General features: G+C 40.3%; 1 protein-coding gene across 7 annotated transcripts in view; it reads left to right on the plus strand.

Moving 5' to 3' along the window:
* Positions 1 to 22,608, plus strand: part of PDE4D (phosphodiesterase 4D) — a 442,846-nt gene that overhangs the window by 396,252 nt on the left and 23,986 nt on the right. The gene's annotated exons all lie outside the window — the stretch shown is intronic.

The following is a 22,608-nucleotide window of genomic DNA, read 5'->3' on the forward strand; positions in this document are numbered from 1 at the left end:
GTTCTTATGTTCCCAGATCTTTCTAGGAAAATCCGAGGATGTGGTTAGCTCTTTAGAGTGCTGCTTCTGATGAAGATTACAATTAAGGGGCAGCTGTTAGCAAGAAAAAGAAAAAATAGTTATTCGCAGGGGTGCCATTGGTCTGGCCTTGCCCAGAAGTGGGTCTGAAATTGGAGCTGGAGGAGCTTCTTGAAGCCGCTTACAGAAGGCACTTCTGTAGCCCCCTCCCCCACTACCAGAACACCACCAAAGCCCCTCCAGATACCAAACCAGCACAGCAGTGATGAGTGAGATGTCTCTGTGTGTGTGTGTATATATATATATATATATATATATATATAAAACAAGGAGATGGCACTTCGCTGGCTGTATTGTGTAAGGATGTGCTGCAGCAAGATAACGGGTCAAACTTGCTCTCGTGCAGATGGCTTGCACCAACTTCTCCCTATCATTTATGAACACTTCCATCTTCTCAGAAAGAAGTGGATAAAGTCGTGGCATCAGTTTGGCAGTGGCTGAATCTCTTCTGTGCAAATGTGTGCTGCTTCCACAGGGGCTGTTGGGTTGCTGCCAAATGAGAAAAATCATGAAAGTGGGGGCTTTGGTAGTATGGTAGAACTGTAGGTCTGTTGTTGAGAAAGAAGCAAATGTGGTCAGTGAGGGTCAAGGTGTCTGAGTTGTAAGCAGCCTTCTCCTTCTGTAGGTACACAATGGCAAACGTTTGTCTCCCTGGGACATGATGAGCAGGCGTTTGTGATTTGGAAGAGTCTTAATTGGGTGGTGGGGTGAGCCCCTTCTGCAGTTTGTCAGGGCTCTTCTCAAACAGAGGTACACCGCACAGGCTATCATGTTCTGCACCAGCAGGAAGGAGCCTAGAGTTGACCTATAATGGTTGACACAAAGAACATTGGCATTTCATAGAATCATAGAATCATTTTGGTTGGAAAAGACCCTTAAGATCATCAAGTCCAACCATTACCCTAACACTGCCAAGCCCACTGCTAAACCATGTCCCTAAGCACCACATCTATATGTCTTTTGAACACCTCCAGGGATGATGACTCCACCATCTCCCTGGGCAGCCTGTTCCAATGCCTAACTATGCTTTCGGTAAAGAAATTTTTCCTAATAGCCACTCTAAATCTCCCTTGACGCAGCTTGAGGCTATTACCTCTTGTTCTGTCATTAGTTACTTGGGAGAAGAGACAAACACTGGCCTCAATACAGCTTCCTTTTAGGTAGTTGTAGAGAGCAATAAGGTCTCCTCTCAGCCTCCTCTTCACTGGGCTAAACAATCCCAAAACAAGTCAGGAACACTTAATCTCTACAGATTCGGTCTGTACTTCAAATTTTAGTAAAAACTGATTGATTTCTGCCTCTCTCATTTGCTGCTTCTTAAAAAGTCCTGGATGCGAGAGCTGCATAAGAAGGGTGATGCCTTTTTGAGGGTTGCTGTGATTTAACACTTTAGAGCTTTTTAGCTGCTTCTAGGATTGCATAGCTTTCCAGTCACTAATAACTTGATAATTTTTTCCATAAATATAAGCAAACGGTCCATACCAGCGTACAAACAGCCCTTTTTGTAACCTCTTTAATTATAGGAAACACCACAGTATGAAAGATTTTTTCCTTTTAGCGTAATGGCACAGAATAATATAGGCAAAAAGTTACAGAGTAAATAACTAGGACTTGATGTGGGAAAATAACTCTACTTTCAAACACCATAACAGAAGATTTGAAAATTAGGAAGTTCTTCCAGCAGTTGAATTATTTAGTATTAAAATGCAGACATCGATGTGCCTTTTCATGGCATTTACAAAAAATACTTGGAGGAGGCTTTGTGGACATGAGTACTTCATAAGTTCTTGCTCAGTAATAAAGATGGAATTCATGGCTACTGAAAGGCATGATAAGTAAATACTTGTGGCTTCTTGTGACAGTATTTAGAGCCAAGAACTCCTTCATTGTATTCATAGTAGCATGCTGCTGCAATCAGGGTTAGACTGTAAGATATGAAGCATTTCAGAGAGCAATAGCCATTCTTTTCTTTTTTTTTTTCTTATTTTTTTTCTTTTTGATAAATTTTGTGTTTCAAATACGAGGCAGCTTCTGCTATCATATGAAGTTTTGGTACAATGAATGTGGTGCTTGCTGAAACAATTCAGCCTCTGCCTCGTAAAGAAACTGCACTAAGAAACTGTTCTCCTGTCTCAGTGACATTAGTAAGGGGTTTGGTATCAGCTGCCACAATTTCCCATGTTTAGGAGATTTACCATAGAATTAAATGTGGTATGGATGGATATGCCCTGCTCTGAAATTTTTATTTTATTTTTTTTTTAAATAGAGCATATCTCAGTAGAAATTGATCCCAGTTCTAGTTAACTTGCAGCCAGTCCCTCATGTAGCTGCAACACTGAATGTAGGCAAGCTAAGGCGTGACAGAAAGTGATGCTACACATCCTGCCTTGAAACCGTATGAGCAGGGCTGTGGCCAGCACCTGCCTGTTGAGCTGGGGTTCACCTCTGAGCAGTTGAGCTGCAGCTTCCCTATGGCTGCCCTATTGCGTGCCTGGTGGTAGAGCTGTGCTGCCGTGGGGACTGCTCTTCATCAAGATCTCTAGCCAAGAGAGGCAATGCTGTGCTAGGGCAAGTTCTGCCTGTTGTTGGCTCTGCTTGCCTGCTCCAGGTCTTGAAATGAAGCTGCACAGACAAAAGTATCATCTGCCATAAACCACAAGGATCGGAGCAACACTGAATCAAGCTGATGTGCAGGGCCTGTTTACGAGATTATCTACAAATGAAATTTAAACAGCTTGATACTTCTGTTATTTAAGTTGTAACCCACTAATATATGATCAGATAATGAAATTGAGCTGACTGAATACTTCTGTAAGATCCCTCAGCAAGACAATGTTTAAGTTAACCCTCTGCTCGTAATTGCTATGGGAACGGCCTCTTGTTTATATGTTTTTGCTATTGGTTTTATTTGGGGAGGGAAAGCAAGAGGACGGAGGAAAGTTAAACTGGAAACAGAGCTTCCAGTTAGGTTTGATTGATTTTGATCTTTTCTGTAGATAAGAAACATCGGGGTTGCAATTAAAATACCTATGTAATAGTTCATCTTTCCTGGTCAAGGATAGTTCCTAATTTGTTCCAAAAGTATGGAAGAGGCTTATGGATCTATTTAAAACAGTCTAGAATATAAAACACCTAACATCAATGTCTGTGTTAGATTTTCACCTGTGAAACAACACACATCTTTAAGGTATTTTTTTCATCTACTTGTACTGCAAGCTTTGTTTAAAAAAAATTGCCTGCGCTGTGCTACAGGGATATACCATGACATTCGTGACACTGGACTTACAGATCAGAAGTATACTGTTTTGCAGGTTGGGGAACTGAGGTGGAGCACTTAAGATGCACTTGTGGCAGTCCAGGTCTGGAAACATGCTTCAGAGCATCTTGCTGCTGCTTTCACGTGTTCAGCTGTGCTGTCTGGTTAGTGTCTGCATGGCACAACTCAGTGGCAGGACTCCCTGTGCTCCCCACTGCATACATTCATGCATAAGTTAGATTTTCAGCTAGAAATATCATTAGCAGCTTTCCTGAACATCAGAATACAGTCCACTCACATCAACACTAGACGCTGGCAAAATGTTAATGTGGCAGCAATTGCTTTATTGTGTACTAGTCCAGGCTGGTTTTCAAGCTCCTCCGTCATTCTCCCTCAACAATTTAATGTGTGTTAATGCTAGGTTTTGCTTGCATGTGTTCATAAGCAACTTAGAGTAACCGTTGTCATTTTCTTTTTCCGTGAAGTCTGTCTTTTAGAAGAACTCTACAAGCAGATTTTTCAAAGCAATCAAAACAAAGTCTGCTTTCATTTTATTTTGTAATAAACAGCTGGACCTTACAGGATATGTGTACAGTTAACTGCAACCTTGTAACCATTCCGCTGCATCAGTCATATTCCTCAGATACATAGGAGTGTTGTTTGATGGCTATAATGATCACAGAATGTTAGGGGTTAGAAGGGACCTCGAAAGATCATCTAGTCCAACCCCCCTGCCAGAGCAGGACCACCTAGAGTAGGTCACACAGGATCGCGTCCAGGCGGGTTTTGAATGTCTCCAGAGAAGGAGACTCCACAACCTCTCTGGGCAGCCTGTTCCAGTGCTCTGTCACCCTCACAGTGAAAAAGTTTTTCCTTATGTTAATGTGGAACCTCCTGTGCTCCAGCTTGCACCCGTTGCCCCTCGTCCTGTCATTGGACATCACCGAGAAGAGCCCGGCTCCATCCTCCTGACATTTGCCCTTTACGTATCGATAAACATTAATGTGGTCACCTCTCAGTCTCCTCTTCTCCAAGCTAAAGAGCCCCAGCTCCCTCAGCCTTTCATCACAAGGGAGATGTTCCACCCCCTTAACCATCTCTGTGGCTCTGCGCTGGACTCTTTCAAGCAGTTCACTGCCCTTCCTGAACTGAGGGGCCCAGAACTATAATGAAGTGTGGCTTGTAATGTATTAGTTTACATGATTGAAAGGACCTGTTGAAGCAGGTGTTAACGTATTTAAACTAGGCTATCCAGTCTTCTTGCGGCCATGGTTGACTGTACAGCCTTAATACAATAATTTTACCCGGAATTACAGACAACCTCACACTGCCAGCTGAGATACTAATGTTTTCATAAACTTGGTTATTGTGATTCACAATGAACAGTTATAACAGAGATGTCTTTTCTAGTGGCCAAGAGCAAAATGACTAATAATACTGGTAGTTTTAATTACCATAAATCAAATGTTAAGAGGAGGACCACCAAGTGGATAGGTAGAATTTTATCATTAAATACTCTTCTCTTGTTGTATATTGATACCAGTCAATAGATTCACAAAGGCAACACTGCACCAACTGAAATGAAGGTGCCCAATATTTTTTTCTTACTCTTTCTGGAGGTATCGGTGTGTATTATGTGCTGTAAAATGTAAACTGAAAGGTGCCTCACCCTGAACGTTTCTTATATGTAGAAACAATTATTTTTGTAATACATCAGCCACCTACTGGAGCTTCAAAGGGTGGTATAAATGAAGAGTAATTTTTGCAAAGTGGGGATATGATTCATGAGTACTCGCTAACACAAAGGAACCAGGTGTTAGTTTTCGGAGCTGATCTGAACAAAGACATGGTAAACACTCAAGGTGACATTTTGGCTGTGCTCTTTAACAGTGTTTCTACAAACTTCATCCTTGGGACACTGGAAAAGTAGTGTAACTCTATCAGGAAAGAATGGTAAGCAGAAGGCACAATAGGGGTTAGCGTAAGAACAAAAGAAATAGCAAGAAAGTGCTGTTTCATTAATAAAGCAAGAAATAATTTGAAGAGCAGAAAGAACTGAAAAATAGGCTACCAAGTAGATGTTGTGGACTTGAGCATATTTGAGCATGTTTTAATGAAAAATGGGCCAGGCAGACTAGAAGATGGACCTTTAATACATGCAATCTTTTGAGCAGTTAACATATTTTTCTGTGATTGAAAGTTGCCAGACTTTATTGGTGCTTGGTGATTGGTAATTTGATAGGTGATGACAAATACAAGGAATATTTGAATTTTTCTTTTTTAAAATATTTGATAACCTTTTTTTGAAAAAAAAGTTTTGCCCTGCTGTGTGCTTCTGCAAATGATTTTGAAGGATAATGACTGGGCTGTAAGCTTTGCTGCTGCTGGGTAGTTAGTGTTCTTGAGTATGTCAGCAGTATCATGAATCTTTGGCTGTTGTTGGTAAGCTTTATTGCCACAAACATGGCATTGGTGACTCTGTTTCCTACTGTGGTGGTTAAGTCCTGATATATTAGAAGTGATGCGTGGGTAGTGTAAGAGTTACTGTACCTTTGGTTTTGGCCATGTTTCCCTGTGTGCAAAGGGACTTCCCCTACAAGTACACATGAAACAAGCAAAATGTTTTCAGTTTAGTGGCTGAAATGAATAAGACAAGCTATAAAATATTAGATATATTTGAAAGTTGATGATGAGCAGGTTTGTAAAGATGTTTTTTTACTGTGCTCCTGTTAGGTGAATTAAAATGCTTGCCTCTTTGATGTTCCATAGCAGTATCTCGGAACCAGGGGGACAGACAAGTCCCTGAGACCTTGCAAAAGGAGGTATCTATTTTGCTTTCTAATGATGTGGTTCCCTGGGATCCCCCCCTCTTAGCTTTAGCTCACTGATGATCAGCTTTTGCTGCCACAGGAAACTAGAGTTAAAAGGACTTCTTTAGCCAAATTGGGATGTGATATTTGGATGCTGTGTAATGTGTCTCGAAGCAGCCCTTGTATGTGGTGTTGCAGGGAGTGTCCTCGGATTCCCTAGTGTCTCCATCCTCTCCTACATGCTGATCATCTCGATGGTGGCTGCCGGCTCCCACTGCCGCTGCTGCACAGAGGGAGGCACCATAATAGGAAGCACCTGGGCCTGTTATAAACAAACAGGTCTGGAAAAAAGTGCAAGCGTGACGTATAGGGTGGCCATAGCAACAAGCAGAGATGAGGGTGCCATTTTGGAGTAAATGCAGACTAGTGTGGCTCAACAAGAAGCCAGAAAGTGTCTTTGCTTGATGTACAAAGCTGTTCTGTATGTGCATGTCAGAGGTTTTCTAAAAGACGCTACTTGCAAGAAGACAGCTTACAAAAAACAAAATCTAAAATTAGGTGTGTAAGGGTGTCTTTAAATGAAGTTATTTTTCACTTGCAATGGAAACTTTAGCTGGAAAATTTATAAACACGTTTACTCCTGAGAAATATTAGTGTGATGAATTACTTGACAAATCATAGACTATCTTTTCGGATGCATAAACTTTGAAGCCCAGAGCTCAGATTTCTCAGTAAAAGGACAATGTTTTTCTTGTACTATGAAGCATGGCCAAAGTTTTGTATGTCTGAATACTGGACCCGGTTAAGATTACATTTCATAATTTGATAATTACTTGCTTTTCCCTCTTTTGTTAGCATCAATAAAAAGTGTACATTTTCTATCTGGGAGGGATTTTCTGCAGCTTATTTTGGTTGTTGCTGAAAAGGATTCAGAGGCTTTATTATAGGACAGCTCTTAAAGCTCATCACTGTCAAGGTGAAGCAGTTGGGCGATACCTAGAGCTTGTCATTTCTAGCACAGCTTTCAGTACATCCCTGTTTACAGAACTTGATTTTTAAAATTAAATGGCTAGATTTTAAATACAAGAAGATAAAGTGCTCTGGAAAACTTCTGCAGAAACAAATATTGGCATTTGTGGGCTAAAACTTCAGTGATTTTTTCTTTGGTGATCAGGAATATACATCTGTAATCTGGTCTTTGATTCACAAAGCTATGAAAGATAGATCTGTTACAGGAATGATATAAAAATATGAAATAAAACTGCTGATGGGATAAAGTAGAACTGCAGGAAGAAAAATAATTTGATAACTATGTTGCGGTGAATTTTTTGTCTTTCCAGTTGGATACTATTCCTGTTCTTGTGTGTCTTTTAGATTTTGTAGATGTGGTATAAAAAACCCCATGCTGGTGTGCATATGGATTTTAGGTTTGTTCTTGCAACTATTATCAGAGCTTGAAAAATGTCTTGGTTGCAGAAAACTCAAGCTGCCTGACTGACCTAGGTGGAGGATGAGAGGACAGGTGTTGGTCTTACATCTTATTACACCCCATCATTTGAGCAGTGTGTGTGTGTATGATACGGTGCCTTAATTACCCTTGAGGAAGGAGTCATCTGGGGTTTGGTTTTTGTTTTCTTTTCTTTTTTGGTTCCTTCTACAGTGTCTTGGCTGTTTTGAAATAGCACACTCTACGTAAATCTACTTGTTTCCCAATCTGTCTTTTCACCCCATGTCCTGCCCAGCAATGGTCTCTTGCCTTTGCTGATGCATGTATCTGCAAGAGTCTGCCGGGTGGCTTGGTCATGGGCTCGTGGTAGGTGGCAGCACTGGAACTGATAAGATCCATTTTGACTTGTACCTTTTAACTACCAGGGGACTTCAAGAAGTCTACAGACTCGGACAAATAGCTCAGCTTTGCTTCATAGTCCTTTCGCTCTTGGAAAATTTTCTAATCAAGACCTGGGACTTTATTTATTTATACTGTAATTTTAATATGAGGTCATTAATAAAGCAGTACACTGAACAATAGACAAGGCGAATGTGTGTTCTAGTTAGGAAAAGTATGTATTGTGCTTACAGTGGACTGGGCAGCATTGGGAATTCGCGTCACCTAATGTGTGCTGAGAAAACAATCTAAAAATGAGTAACATGATTGGTTTTTAAAAGCTAGGAATATGGTTTTTACACATGCAGCAGTAATTAAACAGTAATTAATAGAATAAGTATATTAATTTTACAAAGCGAATATGAAAATTAACTTTAATATTCACTGAAGTTACCAAATGTTACATCCTATCTCATTTTTGATGTGATTTGCCTTGGACAAGATGTAAACTCCCTAGTTAACTGTATAGTCCTATACAGATGAACTACATTCGTTACACCCTTTCAGTTTTGTTCTCTGGTTTGGAGATTGAGCACAAGTATGGCATGGGGGGGGTTGGAAGGTGGTGCTAGAACTTTATCTAGTGCCTGCTGGAGCTAATGGGAGTCATTAAATTTACTTCATCAGGCTGTGGGTGGAGCCCATAACCAGTTTCATTTAGCATTGTTACCTCTTTGATAAAGAGTTGGTAGAATCAGCTGTTAAGCAGGGGCTTTGGAGGACTGGAGGAAGTTTAATTTGTTGCAGACCGTGAGCCTTTTTAATGTTTCTGTCCTTCTCATGGCAAAAATGGGCTGGTGCATATCTCTGAGCCCCCATGTGAATGGATAGACTGATGTCTTTCCAGTGGTTCATGCGCTGTGCAGAGCTTTCCAGATGCTCCAAACATTGTATGTAAATGTGTAAATGGGCAAAAAGCAGCCAAATTTTCCCCTTTTTTTTTTTTTTTTTTTTTCCCCACTAATAAAAGTGCAAGCCAAAGTTGAAGATGTTGCCATGTCTAGATCTTGTTTTGTTTGATTTCAAGATGCTTTTCAAACTAGGGATGACTTCTATAGAGACTTAAAAGTATCTGTTTAGAGGATTGAAATATGAAAAATGCCTAGTAATAATGAATACTTGAATAACATCTGTGTATTTTGTATCCATATTTTCACCAGATAATATACACCAATCTAATGATGTTATTTTTTCTGTTAGGGAAGCCTAATCAGTTTCCAGTATGTGATGTTGTTTTCATGATTTTTAGTCTAACTTTGGTTTCAAATTTTACATGACTGGCAGGATTCCTTGCAGTTTAATGTTCAGAAGAGAAAATAAATGATGGTAGGTTATCATTGATTAAACAGAGGTCTTACATTTCAAATTAAACTATCTCTAATGCTTTGCTTTGCTATATAAGTTCGTAAGTGACCTAAATTATCAAAGCTAAAGCATATTAATTAATTCATTACCAATGTACATTTAACCATTGTTAAATATACTCACTGGATATAAACCATGAATAACAGCAGTGTTTACAAAAGATGATTACTCTATGATATTACAGTACATACTGGCAATAGCTAAATACAAGCTGCATTTCAGCATTTTCAAAGAAAATACTGATTTAGGAATAAAATTTTTTCCTTGTAAATGTCAATTTATTGGTGCTCTGTCAATCTGGGATTGCTCAGGAGCAACCCACAGCAACATTACTGAGAGGTGAGTACATTGATGTGTTAAGTAAACCTTGGTATCTGTTTGTATATTCAATACTATTTATTCTTCTAGAAAAATTAGCATAAAAATATCTTCTATGTTTGAACAATCAGTTGTGAATAATGCAAAAAGATGTTGTAAAAGAAAAAAAAAAAAAGGTGGAGGATTACTGGGAGGGTGCCTCTTACCTGAAATCAAGTTCTACGCAGTAATGAGAAATGCATACACTTATACTCATGTATTGTGTGACTTGAGATAATCTTGATGCTTTGTTTGGTGTTTGTTTCATTTCCTAACAAGAAGCAGAATTCACCTGAGTGAGAGGGCTCCTACAAAGTCCTTTCAGCTGTTGTGATGAGATTGTATTGGAAACTAATAAGTGTAGGAGTTGTGCTTCAGCAGCTCCCTGTAGCTACCTTAAATAAAACTTGGTGCAAAACCAGCTACGTTTGGGAGGACTCATGGCTGTAGCCCATGGGCTCTGAGCTGGCAGATGAGAACCAGCTCCAGCCTGGCGGGTACATGAGCCATGTGCTGTGAGAGTGGTTCTGTGTTAATGCCCCCGTCTCAAACAGTCTGTGGTGTGGGGAGTGAAGGAACAAAATGTTCACAGGGTAGAGTGACACTGCAGGTCTACACTCATGGAAGAATCAGGCATCCAGTTTCATCTCCTGACTCTCAGTTGTTGTTCCAGATGCTTTGTTTCCAAGAGCCTGTGCTCCTGAGCAAGTCCTATCCTTTGTAGGTTCCTTCCTGCTATATTACGGACGATGAGCTACCTGGAAACTCTAGCAGCTAGAGATGAAGCATGCTAACAGTCCATTTCTTTTAGTGCTTCTCAGCTATTTGTTGCTGCCCAGCTGAGACTCTGCTGTGACAGTCTGAGCACTTGCCTGCTGTGCTCCAGCGCAAGGTTAAACAGGGTTGCCAAACCCAAAGGAACCCATTTGTGTTGGCATAGGACAGCGAGGAGTGTTCTTCATCAGGTGTGGGTGCGTCACTCATCCTTCCCAGCACTTGGCCAACACCTCCTCAGCATGGCCTGGTCTGACCCTGCCAAACCCCAGCTCGGTATGCAGACATCCACGGCTGGTGAACCAAGCACCGCGAGATGGAGCAGAGCGATGGCTCTGCGTGATCCGAACACAGCAGCACCACACCGTGCGCTGTCACCATGACACAAGAAGTCTGCGCCCCAAAAGATGCTTGGATCCTGTGTGTAGGATAAGAGGCAAATTACTGGAATCAGTAGACACGGAGTAAGGAAACACAAATATACCACGAGATTCCTTATGCAAATACTGAGAATTCTCATTAGAGAGGTTTAAATCATGCAGGTAATAAGTATGCAATTCAGGAAACTACAGAGCTGCCTTTGGCCTGGTTTTGTTATCTTGTCTTCATCTCTCTCATGTATTCCAGTAAATCTAACCTCACAATACACCTGACTGCGGGACTGGAAACCACTTTGGTTTTGTGCTTGTTTGCTTAATTTGACCTTAAGGCATGGAAGTGCTCACTTGCACAGAAAAAGAAGCATGACATTTTTGTGTGTTTCCCTCCCTGTGTGCATGAGACAAGGGTGTAACGGATGAGACTAGTTGTTTGTCCTGTTCTGGATGGATAGATCTTATTTTTTTGTGAATCTACGTAGATTTAGAGCATCTAAATAAATAATCAAATTAAATTAAAAGTGTGAAGAACACTTTGGAATGAATATTAGTTGTTGAATAACCCTTGCTGAGATTTTCCCTTAAAAGAACTGTGACACTATCACATGCACTTTAGTCAGAAGCACAACAGCCATGGTTTAATAAGAAGTGGAGCCTGAACCAACAAAATTGCATGAAACAACTTGCAGTCTGCTTTCAGAATGTTAGTATCTGCTGTGGATTATTTACAGGCACTTGCTAAGGCGTGTTTATATCAGAGCTGTACTGAGCTTGTTGCAGTGGACTTCACAGTCTACAAATCTCTGCATTTGTCTGTGGTAGCATTGCTTTTTCTGGTAGGATGGCTCTTACCTTCTGCCTTTTTTTTTGTAAACTGAGAAGTAGTATTTAGAAAGATAGGAAATAGTTTGGTTCATATTTGGTTTTCATATATATCAGAATTAGAAAAAAAGTCATATTTAATTTTTGCTTTTTCACAAAAACAGTACGTATGTTAAGCATGACTGTGGCTTTTAAAAGGATAATTAGAAGACATTTCTTTTCATACAAAAAGGCAACTATTCAACAAGCTTTCTGATGAACTGTCAAAGCATGTGCTTGGCCAGGTCTATGGTAGGAACACCTCATTAAAATAAGAATGTCACATTACAGGAGACGTAAGATTAATCCAGCAATACCAATGAAGCTGTTTTTTGTCTTTACATAGCAAGCCAGTTTTCTGCATGAAAATAGGCTATAGCCATGAAGCTCAGCTTTTACTGGTATAGCTGTATCAGTCTTAGGGCGAGTGTGCCATCCCAACTCTGTGGGTGTGATGTATCGCTCCTCTTTGCACGTTTGTTAGACATAGCGGTCTGCAGAAATGCATAATGTGGGCACAAATGTCCCGTGGCTATGCTACAGTAGATATTTCTGGGGTAGGTATTTACTTGCAGGGTGCATATATATATATATATATATCAAAATATAAATAAGTTATTCAGATGGTTCTGCATTTTATTTTCCTTTTATTACGGACCTATTTCTTAGCCCAATTGACACTCAGGTTGGGGAAAAAAGCCCTCATAAGGGACAGAAGGAGGGAAAACCTGCAAAAGTTTTTCTAGATATCTTTACATTGTTTGTAATAGCCTGAGAGTTGCATGAGATCTGTGGGGTGATCAAGGAGTAAGTGCAGTATTCTTCCTTGTAACTGGGGGCAAGCTCGAATTTTTTACTTGTATTTTTTACCTACTCTGTCAGACGTGGCTCCCAGTGCTAACTAGGCAAATGTTAACTAGATCTGAGCTAGGAAAAGGACAAAAAACTTTATCAAACGTGTTTAAAGCCAAATCTTTTCTGTTCAGTGAGAAAGGAACTGTTGGAACAGTTACAATGCCTACAAATATATTTTAGGAAAAAAATCCTGTTTCTCTTTTCACAATACTTAAATGACGAAGTACTTGTTTGCAGAGGAATATTGTGATACTGGAAGAAATCATCTTAATAATTTCTCTAGTGTGAATACCTTTATGGATTTAGCACAAGTTGTCTTGGAAAAGGCTTAAACTTCACTGTGTTCTTATCCCATAATATGAGTATCCTTATGAGGTGTTAACACTGATGTAGCTTCTAAATCTTACTTATGCAAATAAGCTGTAGAAAAGGGATCTGCAGTTGCAGTAGCTGGGATACACATACAAGTTATTGGAATTCCTGTGCTGCAGGGCATGGGCGGTTAGCTGGAACTAAAAGCATGTATATCTCCATGGCATAGTATTTTTTTTTAATTAACAGCAATGTTCCTTCACCATTGGTATTGCATAATTTTAGGTGCATTATTGAGATGTTATGTCTGACATGTTCACTCTTCTTCTCTTGAATGCCTTTGGACTGAAAGCTTCTGCACAGCTACACTGAAGTAGGCATAGCCATATGAAGGAGATAAATACACTAGATCACTCTGGTCTTTGGAGTCAGATTATTTTTTTCTTTTGCTTTTTGTAAAGTATGTTGAAGTGTGTGTAAAGAATAGAAGCTTACTGCTGAGGAACATAGAAGCAGCCCTGAGACGCCACTTAGATAAGATTTGCCAGTTTTCTATATTAGTTGATCTGACAAAACATCCTTGGCTGGGGCTGCACTTTGTGAATCGGGGAGTGGGTATCAATATGTTGTTTGGAAAATGTCCGGATTCAAAGGATGACAAAGTGTCAGCTCCGTGAAACACAAAATATGGTATAAGCTAAATTGTGTGACTATATTTGAGGCTGAGATTTCCACCCGGCTTTCTCATCGTGCTTTGCCTAGAGGAGGTGGAGAGGCAGGATGAGTTTTTGTTTGCAGATAAGGGGCAGGAGTGAAGGTGGTAGCAGTGTTTTGGCTATTTGGTCGTCATTGCTTCCAAGATAGGAGTGGATGGTTGTAATGGAAAGAATTGAGGAGAAAGACCAGAAATGGCCTTAGCAGATCCACCCCAACAGCAGTATCTAACAAAAAATGTACAAGAAGATGTGGCTAAAAACGGATTGCCATGCCATTTGTGGATGCAATTTTAATCTCTTTCTTTTGCCCCACATGTGATTTATTTTTCATTTGGTTTTTTTTCTTACTTTATTTTGGGAATTGTTGTGGCTATCTCACTGTCCTGTACAAGTCACTGTATATATGCAGTTTACATAATACAAGCATTAGGGGAGGGGGAATAAAGTTTATTCCCTTCCATGTGTAACAGGTCTTGGTTCTGCTCCTCCAAGAGAGGACTTGTGCTAAAAGGAGGTTGGAAGGCCAGAGATTGCATCTTCTGATGGAGTATCGAACTACTTGATTTTCAGATTTGGTCACAGTAAAGCCTGAGCAGCTTGTGTAAGAGGTGTGTTGGAGCGAGTCCTGGAATTGAAGTGATAATTAAATATTTTCTATTTTATTTTCCAGTTTTCCATCCAAATTATATTTTCTATAAAATATAAAAGCAAACAAATTGCTGCCAGGGTATTGCAAGGGAATAAATCATTATAGAAGAGTCCAGGTTAGGGCCGTGTCATGGTGGTGTTTTGTGGCTTCTTCCAGAGCTGTTTTGAAATCTCAGATTTTGGTCTATGTTCCCTGAGCTCATGTCCAGTGCAAGCTGAGCACACATTTGATTTGTGTGCCAGCACCTTTTATGTATACAGAGAGAAACTTAGAGCAAAATAGTTTGGTGTCTGTTGAGAAATATGCTGATATGATGAATTAACTGAGTGGAGTAGGTATTTCCGCTAACATTGCAATAATTTAAGCGTGATTTTAAAAACTACTGCCTTATCCCAGGATATTTGTTTGAAGCATTTACAGGCGAGATGTATAAATAACTCTGGTCTGTTGTTTCACAGTTTCTCCCATTGTGATGCAGACGTATTGTATGTTTGCATCAAGATGCTGTGGATACATATTAACACATGCATGAAAACATTATCTGTATTGTGCTTTTATGATGTGATTGATATATACATTTATCTCCAAGTAGAGTATTTTTTTTAGTGTTGTTTTTAGGGCAAAACTTGAAAAGCCTTCTGTTCACATCGGGTACTGTTCACAATAGTAATTTCATGGACAAAACCACGAGATTGTGGTTACACATTTGATTCTGTCAATTGCAAAGTGGGATAGAAAGATAACCGCCTGAGCTATTCACCACTGCTTTCTGCTAGGGTGACTGCCTCCTCAAATTTGCTGTCATAACAGCAGCTGTCATCACACCCTGATCCACTTTTCTCTGATCTGAATTAGCTTTTAACAGTAGCTTTTTTTGTAATTTACATCATTTTGACAGCATTGAATTAAGGGGAAAATAAATACATAGCAGAATATTGTAAATGGGAAAATATTTGTTGAAATTAAACTCCATTTACTGCAAGGTGGGCTTTTTTAAAAAACCATCATATCCATATTGTACTCTATCATTATGTAGAATAATTCCTGCAAGAAAACGGTAGGTGAATCTTGCATCTTAAAAGATCGCCAGTGGTCCCCTAAACATGGGTTGAAATAGCGTGTAACTTTTGTTGCTCGTACAATTGCTCAGGAGTATCTGTTGAAAATACTGCAGTTGTAGAGAATACCTGTAAAGGTCCTGGTGTGGTATGGTTGAAAACTAGTGGACCACATTGTGAGGTTTTTGGTCTGAAAAAAGTTTAATCTGTTCCTGTATATTCATAGCTACTGCTTATATTATCGCTAGAGGGCAGTAAATACAAACACTGAATTACGTATTTTACCAGGAAATCTTTTTTTTTTTTTTTTTTTTTTTTTTTTTTTTTAATTATTAAAGGAGCCTAACTCTTTATTAAACAGCTCGGTTCCTGGGTTCTACTAGGTATTTCTCCTAAAATAGTTCAGAAGAACATTGTTATCTCAGTCTGTTCAGCAACATAAAATTCTCATATTTGATGCATGAGACTTGCATATTCCCAAACAAAAAGATCTGTAAAATGATACAGCTTAGGCTATTCCATCGTGTTTAATGAATGTAATTCTGACAAGGGAAGGCTGCCAAGAAAGCCTTTTTAAAGCAGTGTAATTATACTATAGTCAGGATCCTTAAAGCTGAGACTCCTTCAGAAGAGTGAGGGATTTTTCCGTTTGCTGCCATCGGTTCTCAGCCACCAGTGGAGTTCATCTCTTCTTGTTATCAGTGTAAGACACAACTTTGTCTCCACTCTTGCTGCTCATGTGGTGTGTGGCAGCAGATTGCTGCAACTGGAACAACTCCCCATATTTGTAATTTTTTTTTTTTTTTAATTAAGATCTACATTTCCTCTCCTTCCATTCAAGGAGTTTTAGGTGGAATGAGTAGTTTGGTGAGGCTGGTTGATTCAGCATAGTTTCCTTGTCCCTGTCTTGCTTCTTCCTCTAGACCAGGTCTGGTTTTTGGCTTGGTTAAGTCCATCCACACGCCTTTGCTTGCTGGGTTTCCTTGCTAAGCAGACTTTCCATTTTGTGGGGAGGCGCTCTGCTAGGGTACATGCCAGCATAAATGCCAGATGGAGTTGCCAATACTGTGAAAACAGTCTTGTTGGAAGTTGGATCCAACAGTAGGAGTTGGATTTGACACGGGTGACTATTGATGTTCTCTGGTGTGTGGAGGTCTGCCTAGAAATGTTTTCGGCTGTTTTCAGACAGGCATCTCATTTGGCTTATGAGATATCTTAAAATCATAGAATAGAATCATTCAGGTTGGAAAAGTCCTTTGAGATCATCGAGTCCAACCATCAAACCTACTCCACCTAGTACACCCCTAAACCATATCTCCAAGCACCACATCTAAACAAACTTTAAACACATTAAAGGGTGATGACTCAACCACCTCCCTGGGCAGCCTATTCCAATGCCTGTCAACCTTTTCAGTGAAAAAAATTTTCCTAATGTCAAGCCTAAACCTACCTGCTGCAGCTTGAGTACATTCCCTCTTGTTCTAACATTAATTACCTGTAAGAAGAGACCAGGACCTACCTCTCTACAATGTCCTCTCAGGTAGTTTCAGAGAGCAATAAGGTCTCCCCTCAGCCTCCTTTTCTTAAGACTAAATAGCCCCAGTTCCCTCATCTGCTCTTCATAAGACTTACTCTCTAGGGCTTTTACCATCTTTGTTGCCCTTCTCCGCACTCTCTCCAGCACCTCGATGTCTTTCTTGTAGTGAGGGGCCCCAAACTGCACACAGTACTAAAGGTGTGGCCTCACCAATGCTGAGTACAGGGGCACGATCACCTCCCTACTCCTGCTGGCCACACTATTCCTAACACAAGCCAGGATGCCATTGGCTTTTTTGGCCACCTGGGCACACGGCTGACTCATGTTCAGCCACTTGTCAATCAGTACCCCCAGGTCCTTTTCTGCCGGGCAGCTTTCCAGCCACTCATCCCCAAGCCTGTAGCACTGCATGGGGTTGTTGTGGCCCAAGTTCAAGACCCAGCACTTGGCCTTGTTGAACCTCATGGCATTGGCCTCAGCCCATTGATGCAGCCTGTCCAGGTCCCTCTGTAGAGCCTCCCTACCCTCAAGCAGATCAACACTCCCACCTACCTTGGTGTCATCTGCAAACCTGCTGGGGGTGCTTTCTATCCCTTCATCGAGATTGTTGATAAATATGTTAAACAGAAGTGGCCCTAGCACTGACCCCTGTGGAACACTGCTTGTGACCGTCCACCAGTTGGGTTTCACTCCACTGATCACCACTCTCTGGGCCTGGCTGTCCAGTCAGTGTTTTACCCAGCAGATCGTGTGCTCATGCAAGCCATGAGCAGCCAGTTTCTTCACTAGAATTCTGTGGGAAACAGTGTCAAAGGCTTTACGGAGGTCGAGGTAAATGATACCCACAGCCTCTCCCTCATCCATCAGGCAGGTCATCTTGTCATAGAAGGAGATCAGGTTCATTGAGCAGAATCTGCCTTTCATAAACCCATGCTGACTGGGCCCAATCACCTGGTTGTTCTGTAAATGACTCATGATGGCACTCAAGATGATCTGCTCCGTGATCTTCCCTGGCACCGAGGTCAGACTGACAGGTCTGTAGTTTCCCGGATCCTCCTTTTGGCCTTTCTTGTAGATGAGTGTCACATTTGCTATTCTCCAGTCCACTGGGACCTCCCCAGTTAGCCAGGACTTCTGGTAGGTGATGGAAAGAGGCTTGGTGAGCACATCCACCAGTACACCTTTCAGTACTCTTGGATGTAGCCCATCTGCCCCCACAGACTGGTGTGCATTTAAGTGGTGTAGTAGGTCACTGACCACTTCCTCTTTAATTGTGAAGGCCACATTCTGCCCCCCCTCCCTGTCTTCCAGCTCAAGGGGCTGAGTGTCTAGGGAACAACTAGTTCTGCTACCAAAGACTGAGGCAAAGAAGGCATTGAGCACCTCAGCCTTTTCATCCTTTGTCACTGTTTCCCCCTCTATCTAGTCAAGGAGAAAGATTGTCCCTAGCCCTCCTTTTGTTGTTAATGTATTTATAGAGACATTTTGTATTGTCCTTAACAATTGTAGCTAGTTTAAGTCCTAGTTGGGCTTTGGCTCTCCTAATTTCCTCCTGCATAGCCTCACTACTTCTTTATAGTCCTCATAGGAGACCTGCCCCATCTTCCAAAGGTCTTCAGGCTGTCTCTTCCTGTTTTTAATGCATACAGCCTTGAAAATGAAAATTGATGGTGCGTTTATCTGTCTTCCTCCTTGTTTTACTTTTTACTGCTTCCTAGGCAATATGCACTGCATCCAGCACACTTGTGTTCAGGATTGATGCTCAGACACCTCTTTGAAGATTTTTAGTGCAGCTTCATAGTCAATCCAGGGCTTGCAGGTGAGACTTAAAAGGCACTGTTCTCCCACCCTCAAAGCTAAGCACGTTCTTGCTGTATTTCCCGTATTACTCATCACTGACCTGTGGAAGGAAGGGCCAAGACTTTCAAGCAAGGCATGTTCGTAGATGTATAAACGGCTTTTGTGATACAAGTTATTTAGAAGGTAGAATTTCTGGAATGGTCATCTCTAATAGGTAGGTTGAGTTGTTGTAGACAAATGAATTATTGGATTTCCTACGTCTCTCAGATGGCTAATGTACACATAACTGTAGAAGTACTGAACTCACTGACTTGTGCTTGACTAATATATGATTTGCATTTGGCTAAAACCTATGTTCTGAAAGACTGCTTTTCTTGATATGAAGATACCAAGCAGCAGAGAATCTACCACTTCACCTGTTATATGTTAATTTAATAATTCTCTTTGTTAATCCACATGTCTTGTTTGTAGTTTGAGTTGATTTCAGCTCGGCTCATTTGAGGCAGTTGCAGCTGCCTTCCATTGCTTTTTCATGCTCCCTTGGTGCTAGTGAACCACGTCTGGTACACTGTGTTTCCTCTTTGTCATGATTCTACACAGTAGCCATATTCTTTATAAGTTAAACAGCCTCGGTTTTTTCTTTTATCATAAAACATTTTTGTTATCCCCTGAATGAAATCTGTAATTTTTTTGCTTCGTGCTGTACGTGATAACATTTAGGAAAACAGACACTAGAGCTGTTTGCATTATTCCATCACTGGAGTCGCCAGAGAGTATCTGTCTTTTTATTTAGCGTCACAGAAGATGCAGATTTTTGGGGGGATCATAGTATCGCTACAAGGTGTGCTTTCTTCAGTGCAGTTCACCGTTTTGTACTCATGGACTGTGTTCTTTACTGCCAAGTATCTTTGCAGTTAAATTCCTCGAATTGTAATTTATATGAATGGTGTCAACATACTAAGTAAGTGAGGCTGCTGTTGGTCACTTCTGCATCCTCATAGGTTATCATCTTCCCCCCCCCCCCCATTTTTCTGTTCTCTGGAAGTTTTCACATTGTGGAAGTTTTCATAGTAGTGACTTAATTCCAGATCACAAATGAAGAAATTGAATACCATAAAATAGTCTCAGGTCTTGCAGAGCCTTACTTAAGACTGTCCAATTAGATGAAGACAGCCTGTTGATGGTTGTTAGAAATGTGTCAATAATCAGGGTTTTAACCCATTCAGTGTGTGCTCTCTCAACAGTGGGAGTGCTGCTGCAGAATGTTATACATTACTATATCAAACGCCCTACATGTTCAAAGGCATAGCACTATATTGACTGGTATTAATTACATTCCTATGTCTTAATTCTTTATCAAGCAAATGCCTAGAATATGTGCATTTCAGCTTTTCCATTGTTTTACCCAGGACTGATGTTTTGTGAAGTGGCCTGAAGTTACCCAGCCATCCTGCTTGCAAATTTTAGTTGGCACAAAATTAACATTTTTGCAGTCTTTCAAAATCCGCTAAAGCTGAACATCACAGCTCCTGGGATCTCTGACACCTCTTTTTATGACTCCTGTGGAGAAAGTTGTCCAGGTTTGTTAATTAAATAATGGCTAACATTTCCCCGTATTAAGGGACTTCATCATCTTTCTGACTTTCAAGGTCATTGTCTTGATTCCTTCAAAACACACAACAGTGCTCACTTGTTTCTGAATTATTTTACTACTCAGTTACTGTTGTTTCAAATGATACCTTTCTCATTTCTATATTTTTTCTTGATTGGAGCCATTGTAGAAAACAGTATCATTCTCTTCTTCCCCCATGTTTTATCTTCATGTACGTATGTGCTTATGAAAACAAGAATTTCCCTTTCACATTTCTACATTTCCACTTATCTCTAACTTCCGGTTTTCTTGTTTTGAATTACTCTAGGTATTTGGTGGTGTGTGGCAGCTATTTGCTGTGCACTCATCTATTCACCATAACCTCCTCTACATCTAATTATTCATTCATTCCAATCTGGGAATTGAGGATGAAAATCAGCCAAAATGATTACTGTAAATGAGTGCTGGTGTGAATTTCCCAGCTATAAATTTCTAAGGTCATACCTTTACATGTAGCCGAAGTCAGAGGGCATGCTTTGTAAGTCGCTGAAGTCATACTAGGGAGACGATTCTCAGTATGGATGCTAGGTAGGTGGCAGCAGTGCGCTCTCGCGGGTGAGCAGAAAACAATACAATACACATGTAGAAAAGCTATTTATATTCAGTGCTACAAAGCTGAGCTGGAAGAATTGGGAGAAATATTTTCCAGAAGTACTCTTAAGGCTACTTTAATGTCTTGCTGAGTCTCTAATAATGGGCTATTAAACACTAATAGTGGGGTTTTATTCAAAACTTAAGTGTTTTATATTTCTCTACCTGTATGCATCCAGGACAGGTATAACTGTGCATATTATAAAGAAAATGTGTCAGTAATGTATTCATTTACATGTTTTTTGTATTACCTATTGTAAGGAAAACAATATGCTTTCCATACAAAAATATGTACTGGATGATTTGTTGACTGTATCCAGTTGTTGCGTTGCTATATACTTCTCTCATGTAAGGAAGAAATTTGTTAATATCATGTTTTGCCCTATTGATTTTCGCAGGTTCAGTTCTTTTTCAAGCATTTCGTGTTGCTGACATTGCTGTGTAGCATCCCCCAAAGAAGTAGAAACCACTTCAGCCAAAACCTCCCTTATGACCGTTGTCGATTAGCATCTTCCCGTGAATCAGCAGTGTGGGCTTAGGCTCAATGCTGCACCTCATTCAGCTTGTCCTTAGACATTTGCTCATTGTCATATTGGGAAACTCTCCCTTCTTTTGATACAGCAAAGATTCTGAAATTTGCTGTAGAAGTGCATATGCCCTGCACAGAGTGGTGCAAGATAATGCATTCCTCCTTTTGAGTTTTGGTCTCTGAATGGCAGATGGTGGAATATTTTATTTAATGCTCTGAGTCAGCTCACTGACACACTCCACTTGCAGTTAATCCTCCTTTTTTTTTTTTTTCTATCATGTATAGCTGTAATTGATTATATTAATCTGCCAAGGTAGAGAGAGCAAAAGTTGAATAAATACAGTGAGAATTTGAGGACGCTTATTATGTCACTTCAGACTTCTCCATGGAAACTTAACATTTACTGCGAATTGTAAGACACATGACTTGCTTTATCTTAACAATAACTGCTTTTATCTCTTAAAATAAAAAAGCAGTTGAAACTGGCAGGCTGGCCCAATGGTCTGAGTAGATCACTTTTTAATCTAGGTGGCATAAAGGCAAAAAAAAATTTAATTGTTACACTACATCACAGACTGCTCAAGAAATCCGTTAGCTCTATTTCTGTTTCTTGTTCACAAAAAAAATCAAAATATTCTTCCCTTCTATACGAAAAATTAAAACTGCTGGGCAATCCACATGAATAGATGCAATACTGATTTTAACTGCTTGGGTGGTGTATCTATTAAAGAGAGATGGTAAATGCTGCTGAAATGAGGAGACCTTAACCCAATTATCTTTGAGTGGCATGTGAATGCTGCAGGCGGGGATACCATTATTCAATGTCATTTGCTGTAAAAAAACCCGAAAACAACGAAATATCCCGTGCCCAGGACAGTGCCCAGCGCTGGCCAATGGGAAATTACCATACATCATGTCACCAGCACCTTGGATTTGTATCTCTTAGGGTGACGTACTATTGGCTGCTAGTTAGGCTCTATGGGAGGGATTACTGGCATCGTTTGTGGCTTCCCCTTCAGGTCCTTATTTGGTAGCTGTTGATAGAGCAAGTCTTTCCAGCAGCTGAGCATCTTGACATACATTATTCATTAAGTCCTGGTGTTCAGCAAATATGCATATCCCTAGCTCTTCAGATATTTCTTCAGCT

Source organism: Leptosomus discolor, chromosome Z (assembly GCF_034619465.1).
Source record: "Leptosomus discolor isolate bLepDis1 chromosome Z, bLepDis1.hap2, whole genome shotgun sequence".
Lineage (NCBI taxonomy): Eukaryota > Metazoa > Chordata > Aves > Leptosomiformes > Leptosomidae > Leptosomus > Leptosomus discolor.